The following is a 14,414-nucleotide window of genomic DNA, read 5'->3' on the forward strand; positions in this document are numbered from 1 at the left end:
TAACTGTTGGGATCTAAGAGTTATTTGGTTTTTTATTTATTTTTTATGGATATTGGGCTTTACCACATAAATGGTTTTCAAATATTTTCTCCTATTCTATATGTTGTCTTTTCCTTTTCTTGAATGTCCTTGATGCAAAAGTGTTTAAGTGCAATTTATGTGTTCTTTTTTTTTGCTGGTGCTTTAGATGTTATTTCTAATAATCCAGTGCCAAATCCAAGGTCATGATTCACTCCTGTGTTTCCTTCTAAGGGTTTTTATAGTTTTAGCACTTATATTTAGGTCTTTGAGTTAATTTTTATATATGGTGTGAGCTGGGAATCCAACTTAATTTGGTGTTTTAATTTATACCATCTATCTGAACTTGGAAGATCCCAACCAAGAAATTATCATAATAAAATGATCCTACTCAGATATTCTCTAGAGGAAAAAACTTCAAATAAAGGCCACACAAGATTAAAGATGAGCTCACAAAATTATAAAATACATAAGGAAATCTACCAGGAATGAGAGTTATGAGAAATATCCAGCAGTATATCTAGCACCCCGCACCCAAATTACAAATAGAATTATTAAATATAATCAGATAGTAGAATTGTTAATGAGGAAAGGCTTGCTGCCCAGAGTGCACAGAGGCCAATACTACGGCATCGAGGTTTTGAGAAAAGAAAGTTTTATTGTGAGGTCTACCAGTAAGGAAACAGGAGGCAAGCTCAGATCTGTCTCCCAATCCAAGAACTAAGGGAGATTTACAGGATGGAAACAAAAGGAGATGAGGACAGTGACAGGGATTCAGATTGGCATTTTCTGAGTGTTTATAGGACTGTCTATATATGGTAGAAATATGCCAGCAGGCAACACCTTATCTTCCTTTTGAGGGATCTTTTGCATTTTATTTGCTTCCTATGACTCCTCATCCCTGTAATCTTGGTTCTGAGGCGAGTGGTTTTTGTTCCTAATGTCTCAGCGATCATTTAAGGGGCAAGAACGCAGTGTGTCTGTGTCTGTGCGTGCTCCATCAGCAGCTGAGTTTGACTGCAGCTAAGTTTGACTGCCTGTAAGATGAACTCAGAAAAGAATTTTAGTAATGGGAGAGGAAAGAATTCTGATAAGCAGCAGGCTTTGGCCTGAATCTGGTTTTTTCATTAGGACTCCTGGATATCTGCCTATAGTTTCAGAATTATGAGTTTCAATATACCCAAGTATGTTAAAAATGGTTAAAGAGAGCAAAACAAACTAGAATACTATCAAAAAAGTTCTGGCAGATTTGAAAAAGAACTCACCCAAACTTGTAAATAGAAACTGGATTATTTTCAATTAAAGATTATATTAATTAAAAAGCAGACAAAATATAACACTTTAATTTTATTTATTCTGTAGTTTATTTATATTGAAAGAAGGAATGAAAGGCATGAACTTTTTAGTCAAACGAATGTATTCTATAGTGGTGGCAGGTTTCCTGCCTCTTTAGTTTCAGAGGAGAATGGTACTACTACTTTTCAAGGCCAGTACCTCCATATATGTACTTGATCTCATATTCTCCTGTCCTGATTAGGACCTGGTTTTATAGGTATTACTTTTATTTTTGACATCTTTATTCCTTACTTTTGTCCTTCAGTCTATAGACATCATTAAGCTTCTTCCAACCTGAAAGGAAAGCCTTCATCCTCATCTGCACCTCTAACAATCATACAGTATTTCCCCTTCTATTCTCATTAAAATCTTCACATAATTAGCAATACTTGCTTATCTATTTCCTTGATCATTACTCGTTTTTGACACATGGCAGTCTGACTTCTGGTACAACCAAGCTACCAAAATTTATCTTATTATGGTCAAAAAAGACCTTTCCTCCTGATTCCATAGGGTATTTTTAGTCCTGTGATAAGACTTTTTTTCATCTGCATATGACCCAAGCATATGCATTGTCCTCATTGATGCTATTCCTATATCTCTTTTGGAGATCCATGACACCACTCTCTTCATTCTCCCTTTAACTCTCTGAAGCTGCTCCTTGTAGGAATCCTAGAGGGGCTTATTTATCTTTGTCTGCCCACTCATAGATTACTTCAGTATTCTGCCCACAGCCCATTTATATTCTTACTCTGCCCCCTATCCCAGAAGTTTCACTTACTCTCATTATTTTAACCTTGTACCATATTATTTGACTGTTTAAAAATCTATTACATTTTTAATGTAATTTTATTGAGATATATTCACATACCATACAATCCATCCAAAGTATAAAATCATTGGTTCACAATATCATCACATAGTTGTGCATTCATTACCGTGATCATTTTTAGAACATTTATATTACTCCAGAAAAAGAATTAAAAAAGAAAAAAGAAAACCCCAAACATAACATACCCCTTATCCCACCCCCTCATTGGCCACTAGTATTCTACCCAATTTTAAGACTTAACTAAGCAGAATAGTATTGTCATGTGTGTGTGTGTGTGTGTGTGTGTGTGTGTGTGTGTGTGTATAAGAGAGAGAGAGAGATTACGCTTCCACACCTGGGGAACATCCAGAAGTAGAGCGATAAAAACATGGGCAACAGACTTTTTTTTTTCCATATAGTTATACAGCCATTACTGGACTACATTTCAACAATTCAGGTATCTCCTTCTGGCTATTCTAAAATAATAGACACTAAAAAGAAGTATCTATATAATGAGTCAGTAGTCACAGTCGTCTGTTAAATTCTAATTTCTCAGTTACACCTCCTCCCTCTCATTTGATCATTCTCTCAACCTTCAGGGATATCTGGGCAATGACCATTTTAACTTCTTTGTGCTGGAGAGGGGTGTTGACCTTATGGGGTAGAGGAATGAAATTTGATGTTCTTGGAGAGACTGATACCTCTGGGTTTCAGGGTTTATCTGGCATAGGTTCAATCTGGAGGCCTAAAGTTTCTGAAAGAATAAACTTACTAAGAAAAACTTTTATAGAGACTTAGATCGATTCCAGGGCACTCCCTAGGGTTTTCAGGAATACTGTTGGTTAGAGTTTGGCATACTGTAGTAGTTTGCAGTATCTGGCTAATGCTCGCGTAAGATTAACCTCCAGAATGACCTCTCAATTCTATTTGAAATCTCTTGGACACTGAAACTTTATTTTGTTCCATTTCTTTTCCCCTTTTGGTCAAGAAGTCATTCTCAATTCCACGATTCCAAGGCAAGGCTTATCCCTGGAGTCATGTTGCACATTGCCAGGGAGGCTTATAGCCCTGGGAATCATGTTCCACATAGTGGAGAGGGTAGTGAGTCTATTTCTAGAGTGGCTTAGAGAGAGCAGCCGCATCTGAGCAACAAAAGTGGTTCTCTGGTGATGATTCTTAGGCATAATTATAAGCAGGCCTAGATTTGCCATTGCAGAAATAAGTTTCATAAGGGTGAGCCTCAAAATCAAGGGCGTGGCTTATTAAATTGGGAGTCCCTAATGCTTGAGAGAGTATCAGGAAATCCCCAGGTGTAGAAGTTTAATAGTTCTACATTTTTCCCATGTCCCTCAAGGGGCTTTGCACAGAATAATGGGGTCTCATTCCCTATTCTAGATTCCTTGTAATTAGGTTGTTTAAATAAACTGACCAGACAGGATAAATTAGATAGTGTGTTACAGGAAATTTAAATTTTGGACCAAATAAACATCTCTTCCTTTGGTCTCACACAGAAGTTGAAGTTTTAAAATACTAACAATATCATCCTTTGCCCTGTATTCTAATTTACCTTAGACCTAACCAGGTTTGCCAGTTTGGATGTATTCTGTCCCCCAAAATGCCATGTTCTTTAATGCAGTCTTGCAGGGGCAGATGTATTAGTGATGATTAGGTTGGAATCCTTTGATTGAGTGTTTCCATAGAGATGTGACTCAATCAACTGTGGGTGAAAGTTTGTTTAAATTATTTCCATGGAGATATGGACCCTGCCCATTTAGGATGGGTCTTGATTTAATCACTGGAGCCCTATAAAAGAGCTCACAAACAGAAGAACCTCAGAGCAGCTGAGAGTGACATTTTGGAGAGCAGCTGTGAGTGACATTTTGGAGAGCAACTGAGAGAGACATTTTAGAGACGGCCATTGAAAGCAGACTTATGCTAGCCCAGGGTTTGCTCCAGAGAAGCTGAGAGGGCAAAATGCTCCAAGAGCAACATTTTGAAGAGCACACAGGAGCTGAGAGAGGAGCTGGAACACAACCTGGGATCAGCAGATGCCAGCCACGTGCCTTCCCAGCTAACAGAGGTTTTCCAGATGCCATCGGCCTTCCTTCAGTGAAGGTATACTTGTGTTGATGTCTTAATTTGGACATTTTCATGGCCTTCAGACTGTAGCTTTGTAACCAAATAAACCCCCTTTATAAAAGCCAATCCATTTCTGGTATTTTGCACAATGACAGCTTTAGCAAACCAGAACACCAGGTCCATTTCATTCATATCTCTAATTGAAGTGTGATCTCTTTTTCAGGTTCTTTAACATAGTTACTGAGTTCAGAGCTATAGAACTCTAACTCTGAGTCTCAGGTGTCACACAGATACCCAGTGTTCCAGGGAACTACCAGATTATACACAAAGAGCACAGACTCTCAGAATTTAGAAATAACAGTTAAAACTCAGGAATAGGTGTGACTGCTGTAAGAGCCTACAATCTAGGAACCTTTACAATGAGACCTAGTTGAACATTTCTTACTTCTTAATCATCAGTTGCTTATTCTAATTAGTTTATATTACTGAGACAATTTTTTTTTTGTTGTCGTTCTTTCATTTCTGGCTTATTTCATTCAACATAATGTCCTCAAGGCTCATTCACCTGGCTGCAAGCCACACAACTTCATTCTTTCCTGTAGCCACTCAATAGTATGTTGTATTGATACACCACAGTTCTCTCTTCTGTTCATCAATCAGTGTAGCCTTAGGATACCTTCATCCATTGCAAATCTTGAATAATGCTGCCATAAACACCATTATGCAAATACCTATTCATGTACCTTCTTTCTCCCAATAATATCATTTTGAATATCTACTCTCTTTCCCAACATCATGTTCTGGTCCATTATCCACACGTTACCTATTTTGGGCATCATCCCACATTCCTCTTTCCTCCCTCATTACCAGCATCTTGCAAGCTTCTACTAAGTCTGTCTTTTAAATATTTCTCCAATGGGTGCCTTTCATTCTTTCTGTTCAAATCAACAATGAAATAGACCAGGCTCTAATTATCTCTTGAATGGAATTTTGAAACAGGCTCTCAACTAGTCTACCCTGCTCCACTTTGAGCCCTCAGATCCAGTATATACAGTATCCACGGCACACTCTCTATTTACAAAGGCTGTATTGTCATTTGCTTTCTGCAACCTGAAAAGTTTCAGAGGCTCTTCACTAGCTATAGGGTAAAGTCCAAGCTCCAAGAATGATAGGTTAGACACTGTAATCTGTCACCTCATTTCTTACCACTCCCTCATTGACCTTTATGTTCGAGGCCTATTAAAATGCATAGGTCTTCAAACTCTTTATTATTTTAAGCTTCAGTTCTTGGTCTCTGGCATTCCTTTGATTGGAATGCTCTTCTTCCTCTTTGTTTTTTTTTTAAGTTTTAATCTTATAAACTGATAATTCATATAACAGCTCATATATCATCTCTTCCCACAACTCCCTTCTCAGTACTTTATCTTTCTTTGTCTCCAAACCAAGACAGAGTCAAGTGCTTCTTCTGCTTCTTCTATTATTGTACTTATTATTGCATGGGAATCTGTTTTTCATGTCCTTTTTCCTTTATAAGAATGTACACTAAGTACCATTGTTTTAATTCACCTTTGTATGTCAGTCACCTAGGACAGGTCTGTACTTGTTATCAATGCTCAATAAGTAGCTCTCCTAGCACTTACCACTCTATGTACAGCTAGTTTTGGTTTGTTTATTCATTGCTTCTTCTAGGCTGAGTGCTTTGCAGATATTTTTGTTTTTGCTCAGTAGGTATTAAATAAATGGCATAATAAATTAGTGAGAGCTTAATATAAAAGTTTTTCATCCTTAGTTCATTTTTTGCTTCAGTATATCTTTGTGCCACTATCATCCCTAAAATTATTTCAATGTCGTACCTACCTGTGATGTGTCTTATCTCTCTTATGTACCTTTTTTTATATTTGTCTTTCTTTCTTTTTCTCATTGTCTTCTACTTCACCAAACCAGATAGCACTATAATCAAGATCCATGTTGTTGTTATATACTTTTTAAATTAAGAAACTATTTATGGTATTAACTGTGTATTATTCAATATGGGTAAGTACTGCGTATATTTGCCCTCATTTTGTTTAAATTTAATCTTTATTAACAACCTGGTTGGTAGGTATTTTTATGCCAATATTACAGATAAGGAAATTACATATGAAACTATCTCCACAATTACAGAAGGAGCCATCAGAATTTGAATGCAAGTCTATCTAATTCCAAAACTTATGCTCTTTTCATTCAACACTGCCTCTTCACCACTGGGCAAGTTTTGTTTCCTATTTCTGACATATTACAGCAGATTGTATATCCGACACTTCCTGACTACTTCAAAACTATCAGTTTCTCTGTCCCACATTTGGCTGTATCCCTTATTTTTCTCAGAAGCCTGCTCTTTCTACTCTCTCTCTTATTTTTTCTTTATATTCTACCATTAACCTGTATCACCTTCCCCATAGTCCCGGCTTTTCTTTTTCCTTAAGTTCAAAACCAATTTAAAAAAATTTTAAAGCAAATCACTGAAGAGAAGATGATGATCTTCACAGTGAAAAACTGCAAACAAACAAAATTAAAGCACAGAGCAAGATGAAAGATAATTGAAGAACAAGTGGTTTCTTAGATAAGCCTAGTTCGACTCTTCTCCCGTACTATGTACAATGTTTGGTTTCCTGTTAGCACAACCTTTGAAATTAAGCATTAACACTGAGGTTTTAGAAATTTGACCATTTAAAAAACGTTAAATTAAAAATGTTAAATTTTGCGATTTAAAAATATTAATATATATAATGTCACTTTTCTAATCTTTATTGAAACATTATGTTATAGAACAGTATAATTTAATATTTCATGCCATCATTGCATAATAAAACGAATTTTCAAAACCATGTACTAAATTGGAAGTCTTCAAATGTATGTCATAATCGGTACTTTTAAGATAATACCTTAAGATACATTCTATAATATTTTAATAAAAATGGTATCTTTTAAATCTTATCTTTATTATGTACATGTGTTATAGTTGATAAGATCTTTAACAGCTCTAGGGTTGGGAAAATAATTTCAGTATACCTGGTGTCAGAGATAACTAGAGAAGCAAGGATTATTAAGAAAATTATATTTTAGTGTTACAGCTTTAACTATTGTATTTGGTATTCTACTGGACTCAGGCTGAGTATCCCAAGTGTCCTTAAAGAGTTGTGCTTAGTATGTATAGGGTCTTGAAAATTTAGTAATAAAATGGTGCAGTGTGAAAAAAAAGCAAATCACTGATGCTTATAAGCCTAGTGAATACCTTCATGAAACATCCCCAAATTGGGACTTTTGCATATGCTAAGATTTCACTAGAACACCATCTCCCCACTCTACACCATTCCCCCACTATTTGCTATACTATGTGTATAAGTCATGTAACTAATTCAATATATGATCTAGTCTACCTTAAAAATGGCAGCATTAAAAGAGAAGTGCCGTGTTTGTTAACAGAATTTGTTCAGTGCTCTGTGCACACAAACACTAGACCTTTTGATGATAATGATGTTGATGATTGTTCACCTTGTGGTAGAAATGTGTAATTTGGTAATTTTGTCTTTCAAATCAGGCGTTTCAAAATATGAAATGGACCCTTCATATTTGGGACATTTGACTTGAACAAAAATTTCACTTGATTGCTTCTTCACATGATAGGCAGGTTTCAAAAGCTTAAGTCAAGGAAAATGAACTTGTTTAAAGATGATTTGAAATTGATTAATTTGGATTTAGTTTGCTTGAAGTTAAATGTATGGTTTGAATTTCTATTGAGCCATTTTCTTACATCCAAGATCCACAAAATATTCTGAATATCTACTTCTAATGCTCTATTTTACCTCAAGCAAGACAATGCCATTGTAACTGCAGTGATCCAAAGATGGGGTTGTATAATGAAGGGAAATGAGCAAAAAGCTATTGAGCATGATAAAGATACATTGTTATAGTTTATGAAAGTGTTTGTCAAGAGTTAACAGGATGATGATTTATTTGTAGAGGTTGAGTTACTTCACAAGAGTGTAGAATATGATTTTTTTCAGCATTCCAAAGCAAGCTTTTGAATAGATATTCTTCAACTATTTTATTTTTATTTTATATTTTTAATTTTTCAACTATTAAAAAAGAAAAATACAAAGTATAGCAAATTAAAAACTACGTGCATCATTCAAAATTAATTACTCATCCATATGTGAACCTCCTTCAGACTTTTTTTAAAGAAATTAAAATATTACAAATAAGTCTCTTTCCCCATTCCTATTCACTATCTCTGCAGAACCAAATAAAAACTGAATTGGTGTATATTCAGTTTGTGCATTAACAGAGAGTCTAAGAACTGAGAGTCTTCACATTCCCAACAGTCTTGTCTCCTGTCCCACCCCAGCTACCCTCTTTTATAGTTTTATCCTAGACCTTGTCATTTCTAATGATGGAGTCACCTCCAGAAGTTAATTTTAAGCATCCGTTCTCTGACAGCCAGCACCTCTCTTTCCAGCTTACTTATTTTACTAGAACTCACAATCCAACAGTTGTTTGACACTTTAAGATGACCAATCTACCATCCCTAGTCCATTTGTCTATCCCACATTCTTGTGCTTCCCTCCTTTCCAACAAAACATAATTATATTCTATCAAAATAATCATTCTTTAAGTAACCTTCAATATCTTGATTCTCTCGAACTAAACTCCTCAGTTATTATAAACCAGGATCTTAGCATCTGAAAGTGGCTAAAGTAAAACAGAAATGTGCTGATTTTTCTTACCATTGGTGGTTCCTGGTTTGGTGGGCTCTAAAGCTTATAGAATGTGGGGTCTCCTTATGGAAAATAATACAGAATTATGAGTGCAGAATGCCCTCAGCCACTTCGATGCCACTCGACAGATGGGACATTCTAAAAGAATGATCTTAAACCAATTGTGGCTAAAATATCTTATTTTTGCAGACTTTATAATATATGACCATGTCAAAAAATCTTTACAATGGGCTGGGCCAAGTAGAGGCCCTTATGGTTAAACTTCATTAGCCTGACAATAAATTTGCTTCTGTATGGAATTTAAATTCTACATTCACGAATTTCAAGTGATAATCAGCACTCCCAAGAAGTCTCTTGACAATTCAGTTTCACATCTTCACTCTTTGATCAGTCCTAACACCCACACCCTACTCATTTTAAGCTAATGATCTTCCTGTATAATTCATAGCGAGTATAGGTGTAATCAAATGAGAATCACCTCTTCTTCCTACCAGCTTATCTGCATCCATCTTCACATACTCACATATAATAAGATTATATTAAGTAACATTATATTAAAATATATTTTTAAATATAATCTATTTCAATAGAAGTGCTTAGATTATATTACAAGCCTATTGTTACTATCCTTAAATAAAATAACAGAAGCTGCTCGTATGTGGGCATGCCCATTACCCATGTACTTCTGAAATGAATGCCATGCCCTCTTACACAATCAGGAGCTACAATTATCTCCTCTTTCTTATGAATCATTATTATTTCTTTCTACTTTAATAGCATATGAACATTGCCTAATATTGTTTCTCTGACAAAATAAGCAAACACCAAATCAACCTTAGCCCTACATCCCACCCCCACCCTTCTGTTCCTTATAGAAATCTCCCCAAATAGACAGTACTCCTGTTTCTGTGATCTCACATTCCATTCTCTATTTAATCCATTTCAATTGGGCTTTTTTCAAATTATCAGATTCTAGATGCAAGGTCAATTTTTTCTCATTAATTTAAAGATATTTTTCATAGTTTTATTTCATGTAGTGTTGCTTGATAAGACATTTGATGACAACTTATTTATTTGTAGATAAACTGTCTTTTCTCTCTGGGAGCTTTTAGAATTTCCTCTTTTTACTAAAATTCCAGAATTCTGTGTCCAGATGTGTGTATATGTGTCTGTGTGTGTCTCTGTGTGTAATTTACCCAGTACAGCACTATGCGGGACTTTTCAGTTTGATGACTCATGACCCATGTTGGTTTTTAGTAGTGAAGATTTTTCAGCTGCACTTTTGTTATGTATACCTCCTCTATATTTCCTGGCCTATGAGATCAGATAGGGGTATGACTGTTGACTTGTCAATTTCTTCTTCTAATTCTGCATTTTTCTTTACCTCTTTTAAGAGTGTGTAGTCAGAGGCATTTAAGTAAATAATTATTTCATCTTCTGTTGTATTGTTTCTTGTACTCTTATGTATTTTGTCCCTTCTTTTAATTCAGGATTTTTGCATTAAATTACATTTTGTAATATTAAGGATGCTATACAAATCTTATTTCAGATTTTCTGAATTTTACACATTTATTTTGCAGGCAGCACTGAATCTTGTTTTTTCAAATATAATCTAATTATATAAATAGAAGTGCTTGGGTTATATTGAAAGCCTATTGTTATTGTCTTTAATTTTAAAACATGTATAATAAACATTTCTAATAAAATCAGGAGTTTTATCGTTTTCTATCCGCTCCTGATCGTTGCACATATTTTTGTGTAAATTAAATACACAATGAACACCTTCACCCTATCCCACTTTTTTTGTTGTTGCTTCAGATCTTAGTTTCACTTTTACATAGTTAATTTTTCACAATCAATACTTGTGTATATTTGTTGATATTTTTCACTCATTTTTTTTTGTTCTTTTTTTCTGATAGCTTCTTGTTTGCTCTTTAGTTTAACTTTTCATATATATGAGTACTTTGTAAATGGTTATTTTAATGACAGCTTAGTGGCACATTTTCTTAATATATGCTAATTTTGTCCTTTATCTTGAATAATAATTTGTCAATGTGTAAAATTCTCCCTTGGTCTTTAAACTTCCTAGTTTTGAATACAATTGTTTTCTTCTGGCATCTGTTGCATCACTTTGTATGTATTTTCTCTGTGTGGCTTTTTTCCCCCATTTTCTCTGTATCTTTATGTTCTACTGTTTTATCACAATATATTTAGTTATAGATTTTCTTATATTTGTTATACTTAGTATTCAAGGTCTACTTTTTTGTCTGGTCTGTGGTCTTATGATTATTTTCAAGTCTAAAAATTCTGTTTTTTCCATAACTAACCCCCCCCCCCCAATTTCTTTGTGCTGCTTGCAAGGTGAATTCCTTAGAACTTTATTCTCATCTGTTAATCTAAAACTCTCCTTGACCCTATCCAATTTCAAATTCTTCTTGCTTATTTCATTATTTTTTCATTATTTTGTCCTATTTTATAATTTGTTTTTTTTCCCATACCTGTTTTTGTTTCATTTCTGCTATTGTTGTTTCAAGATTTGTTTTTCTTTTATAATAGTAGTTTTTCTTTCTTAGATGTTTGAGCATTTTAAATATGCTTATTTTAAGTTTTTTGTCAAAATGTTTCATAAAGCTAATATCACCTAAAGCAGACTCATGTTCTAATTGCTGGGCCTTTGGTTACAATATATTTCTCAATGTGTTGTATGTCTTTTTCTTCAAGCCTCCCATTCTGAGTAAATTTCTCTTTGTTCTCTCTCTCTCTCTCTCTCTCTCTCTCTCTCTCTCTCTCTCACACACACACACACACACACACACACACACACACACACGTTCATCTCTTCCCATTTGCTTCTGCCTGAACCCTCTTGATCCAAATTCACTAGTCTTCAAAGTCTGCCATTTATACTGTTGTCCAATTCCTATCCTAAGATGATAATGGTGATATCATTAATGCAGTTATTGATACCGTAGGCAGCTTGGTTGAATTCTTGGTTGCAGATTCTTTGCCTTCCCAACACCCTAGCTCCTAGCTTTCCATAAATCTGTGGTCTCAGTCAGTGAGTCCTTTCACAGGCATGGGCACCTCACCCTCTGAAGCAGTAAACCTGACCCTGGTCAACCATCTGAGTAGAATGCCTTTGGCCAGTTTCCTACCATTTCTCCTCTACTCCTGCATTGCTTTCCAGCTCCGTTTCTATTCTACAGAGATGATTACCTTATTTGTGAGCCTAGCAATGTCTTTTTTGTATGTCTTTTTATATTATGTCTCATTGTTATGTATTTGGAGCAAAGGTAGTGCTTCCAAGTGTGTGCTTGCTTTTTCATCTTGACAGGAAACATACCTGTTTCTTTTCCCTAGTAGTCTAATATTTCTCTGTGTCAATGAGAATCTTATAATCATACTAATACATTCATTTCTTCTTCTATTAACCCTTTTTTCTTAGCTATTGGGTTTATTTTGTTGTTGCTGAGTTTTGGATCTCTTTTTCAGGGAGTGACTATTTCTTACATTTGATGATTCTTGTTAGTATTTTATATATGATTAGAAAGAATGGATTGATATATGGCCAGAATGTACAAAACTTGCCTTTTGTATATAGAGGTTCACGCACCTTCTTTGGCTTATTAGTTTATCTGGGGACACTGCCTTACTTCTCTGTTGCTATTATGCTATCTGTAAGTCTCTTGTGTCAGACTCTCATATTTAAAGAGTCTTAAGTGACTGTTATTTGTTCAGAGAAATGATGGTGGTGGGATGGGCAGGTAGAAGGAAGGTCCTACTATTCAAGCTAATCCAAAGATTGTACTTTAATTGACTATTTCTTATGATAAAAAATTACCAGGTAAAATACAGGGTTATTTAACACCTAGTAAAATTTGAATTTCAGGTAAACAATCATTTTGTTTTTAGTATAAATATGTCCTATGCAATATTGGGGTCATAAAATACTAAAGAGAAAATTATTTATTCTTCTAAAATTCAGATTGAACTTGAGATCCTATTATAATAGCCCCATGCTCCATCCAGCTCTTTATATTTGTTAATTGATCTGTAGGTATCTTTAGAATTGTTCTTAGTTATAAGGCGAAGGAATCTCTTGTTTGCCATCGTTAACCGATTCCCAAATTTATTCAATAGCATAATTTTCGTATTTTAAATGACAAAAAAATATATATTACCAAGAACCTGAACTCTATGAACTAATTTCCTAACATAATTAAAGTAAAATGTTTATATAAGTAAAAACTATCATCTTAGAATGGGTAAATGAATAAAATACTTCCCAATCACAAACAATATATGTTAGAGAAGCAGTGCTTTGTTTGCAGTAACACTGAAACTCCTCTCTTGGTGAAAGCAGCATCTGGAACACACATCTTCTTTACTGATACACATGCTTTTAGAAACATTTCCAAATGATTCTGATGGTCTACTAAATAATTTCTTAAATGTAACTCATGATTTTTCCTGCATATATTCTATTTTAAGGTTGTGTTGAATTTTAGGGACACAAATCTAACATTTTTCTACATAAGTATAGATTTAAAATATTGCATTGAGAGATACACACATTCAGTGAATTCAGAATTTTTGAAACAAAGAGGTGTCATTTGTACTGGGAAATTTTAACAGGGGAAACATGCTATAGGATACACCTGTAGGTTCTTCTGCATGCCTTGAATATGTGTCTGTTCTTGTTTCTACATTGTCCTTACTCCCTATTTTGAAATAAGAATGAGGGATCAATGCCTCTCATTGTCAGTTGTATCTATGCCTTGCTTTAGCACTAGCTGGCTTGGCTGTATTAATTCAGTCTTCTCTGTGTTCTATTAAATGAGAGTTACTACTCCATATTCACCTTGACTATTCCCTCTTGAGCACTGCTACTTGAAACATGGTCTGCAGCCATGCATCCTCAGATTCACGTGGGAGCTTGTTAGATATGCTGGCTTTAAAGGCTATCCCCATCCACTGAATCTTATCCTGAGGGTGAGGCCTAGGAATCTCCTTGTGATTCTTATGCACACTCAAGCTTGAGAAACTGCTCCAGTCAGTAAATATTGGTATTTCTCATCCTGGTTGCATATTAGAGTCACCTGGAGTGCTTCAAAATCGTGATGCTGGCGCTTCACCCCAGACTAATTAAATCAGAATTTCTGGAGAAGTCTTATTAAATGTTTTCCAACTGATTATGGTGTGCAACTGGGGTGAGAATCATTGCTCTAGGTAAGTGGTTCTCAATCAGGATGGTTTTTGCAAGGAACATTTGGCAATTTCTGTAGACACTTTTGGTTATCACAATGAGGCAACAATACTGGCATCAAGTGAGTAGAGGCCAGGGATGCTGCTAAACATCACATAATGCACAGCACAGTCCCAACAACAAAGAATTATCTGGTCCCAAATGCCAG

General features: G+C 35.0%; 1 protein-coding gene across 3 annotated transcripts in view; it reads left to right on the forward strand.

Moving 5' to 3' along the window:
- Positions 1 to 14,414, forward strand: part of CCDC178 (coiled-coil domain containing 178) — a 513,958-nt gene that overhangs the window by 157,940 nt on the left and 341,604 nt on the right. The window lies entirely within an intron of this gene.

Source organism: Choloepus didactylus, chromosome 16 (genome assembly GCF_015220235.1).
Source record: "Choloepus didactylus isolate mChoDid1 chromosome 16, mChoDid1.pri, whole genome shotgun sequence".
In the NCBI taxonomy this organism is placed as follows: Eukaryota; Metazoa; Chordata; class Mammalia; order Pilosa; family Megalonychidae; genus Choloepus; species Choloepus didactylus.